Below are 3051 nucleotides of genomic sequence, written 5' to 3'. Positions count from 1 at the left end.
ATATACTGTATCTGACAAGTCAGATAAAATGTATTAAGCCTAGAAAAGTGGGTGTCTAGATTTCTGCTAATATTGACTAAACCATCTGTATTATTTCGTATCCTACAAATCAAGTTCTGCTCTGATCAAGGGATTTTTAGATGACTAGTAGTCACGAGTATAACACACATGGTACAACAATAGTTCTTAATTGTAGCTCTTGTTTGGTAATTTTCCTTTCTAGGGTATAAGTAAAATCAAGAAGATGGGCAAGAATCCAGCGTTTGTCCTTACTAAAGCTATTTTAGCTCTTTTTAATTTTTTTCCCTTTCTTTGGAATATGGGATTCACAGTTCTGCAGGAACTCTGCCAAAACTGCAATCTCAGCATTGATCTCCTTGTTGCCAAATCCAATGGCCTGTACTTCATTTTAATCCTACTGCCTGAGGCTTTGTTGACCATCCTCTTCTCCTGGAAACATTACCCAACCTTGGCTTCACTGACACTCTTCTCTCTTAGTTCTCCTATTTCTCTGGCCACTCATTCTCAATATATTTCACGGGTTCCTCCTCTGCCTCCCACCCCTTAACTGTGGAGCCCCTCAAGGCTCAGTTCTGGGTCCCCATCCATTCTCTGTCTACACCCACCCCTTTGGAGAACTCATTTGCTCCTGTGGTTTCAAGTATCATCTCTGTGCAGATGATTCGGAAATCTACATCTCCAGCCCTGATCTCACTCCTTCTCTGCAGTCTTGCATTTCCTCTTGCCTTCAGGACATCTCTACTTGGATGTCTCACTGACACCTCAAATTTAACATGTCCAAAATGGAACTTTTCATATTCCCACCCAAACCCTGTCCTCCCCATGACTTTGACACCACTGTAGACAACACCACCACTCTCCCTGTCTCACAGGCCTGTAGCCTTGGCATTAACCTTGTCTCTCTCATTCATCCCACATATTAACTGTCACCAAATCCTGTCGATTCAACCTTCACAACATTGCTAAAATCCACCCTTTCCTCTCCATCCAAACTGCTACCACGTTAATCCAAGCACTTCTCCTATCCGGCCTTGATTACTGCATCAGCCTCCTTGCTGACTTCCCTGCATCCTGTCTCTCTCCATTTTAATAATAATAATAATAATAATAATAATGGCATTTATTAAGCACTTACTATGTGCAAAGCACTGTTCTCACTCTGCTGCCTGGAACATTTTTGTACCAAACCTTTCAGTGCAAGTTCCCCACTCCTCAAGTACCTCCAGTGGTGGCCCATCCACTTCCACAATTTGTTTTAATGGTATTTGTTAAGCGCTTACTATGTGCCAGGCACTGTACTAAGCGCTGAGCTAGATACAAATTAATTAGGTTGGTCACAGTCCCTGTTCCATGTGGGATTCACAATCTTAATCCCCACTTTACAGATGAGGGAGGCAAAGAGAAGTTAAGTGACTTGTCCAAGGTCACATAGCAGAGCAGTGGCAGACCTGGGATTAGAACCCACATCCTTCTGAATCCCGTACCCATGCTCTAGCCACTAGGCCACGCTGCAACTCAAACAGAAACTCCTTACCATCAGCTTTAAAGCACTCAATCACCGCCTCCCTTCCTACCTTACTTCCCTGATTTCCTGCTGCAACCCAGTTCGCACACTTCGTTCCTCTAATGCCAACCTAGTCATAGAAACTTGATCTCATCTATCTCATGGCCAACCTCTAGCCCATGTCCTGTCTCTGCTCTGGAATGCCCTCCCTCCTCACATCCCACAGACTAACAATCTCTCCACCTTCAAATCCTTATTAAAAGCACATCTCCAAGAGGCCTTCCACGACTAAGCTCTCATTTCCTCTTCTATCACTCCCTTCTGCGTCACCCTTGCACTTGAATTTGCCCCCTTTATTCACCCCTCCCTCAGCTCCACAGAGCTTATGTACATATCCATAATTTATTTATATTAATGTCTGTCTCCGCCTCTAGACTGTAAGTGCCTTGTCGGCAGAGAATGTATCTACGAACTCTGTTATATTGTACTCTTTCAAGTGCTTAGTACAGTACTCTGTACATAATAAACACTAAATAAATACAACTGATTGATTGATACTCCAAATACGTCAACTATACTGTTGGAGGGAATCCATAGAGTAGAATGGTAGTCATCTATTTTGTGGGATAGGATACCTAATAGATAGAAACCCCCTCTCCTGGAACACAAAGGTTTTGAAAAACTTTTTTCACCTCTGCTGTAAAATGTTGTATTTATCTTTTCTAAAATCCTAGCATGAGTTACATCTGAAGAGACAGTGGTTTCAGTCTGTGATGTGCAATTAGACTGGCACAGATCAAATAATATAGCTCAGAGGTAAGTATTTGTAATTATTTCTTTTGCAAATAACATTATCTATGCTATCCCATTATTGCCTCATTAATGTTCACAGCCCCATGCATACAGACATCAAAGGGAACTCAATAATGTATTATATATAGCTGCCCTTCCTATTCAAGTAAAACACCACTGATAGCTAATTCACCCTCTAGTTCACATGTGATTGAAAAGATTAATGCAGAGCTCCCCCATCGTGGCCAAATTATGCACACAAAATGGCTGCTCCTTGTTGCGTAGTCCCTTGATGTTTGTAGTGCCTGATACTGTTTTCACTCTTTCTTCCTTGTCTCTGGTTCCTTATGAAGTTTTTGCTCAATGAGCCAAACTTCTCCATCTTTTGATTCAGCTATATGTACATCTGGACTTTCAACTGCTCCTGAAAACTTGAATTGGCAAGAAAACAGATTCTGCACAAGTCACCCCTCTGTGGAAATGTCATTTAAATGGCCACAAATTACATTTAATAAAATTTAAATGACCAGGTGTAACATTTACATTTCAAAGTCACATTTAAATGACCAGGTGTAACTAAATTTTGGTTTATTGCCATCTTGCCAATCACATTCTCTTAAAATCACTTTGGTCTACAAATGTCCCTTTAGATGAGGAAATGGCCAAAATATTGCTTTTGTTTTTTTGTTTTTATTGGTGACTCTGTGAATCAATTCAGGCCCCAAATCTTGGAG

This window comes from Tachyglossus aculeatus, chromosome X4 (genome assembly GCF_015852505.1).
Source record: "Tachyglossus aculeatus isolate mTacAcu1 chromosome X4, mTacAcu1.pri, whole genome shotgun sequence".
Classification (NCBI taxonomy): domain Eukaryota; kingdom Metazoa; phylum Chordata; class Mammalia; order Monotremata; family Tachyglossidae; genus Tachyglossus; species Tachyglossus aculeatus.
The sequence above is the reverse complement of the archived record's forward strand: the minus strand, read 5'-3'. Positions refer to the sequence as shown.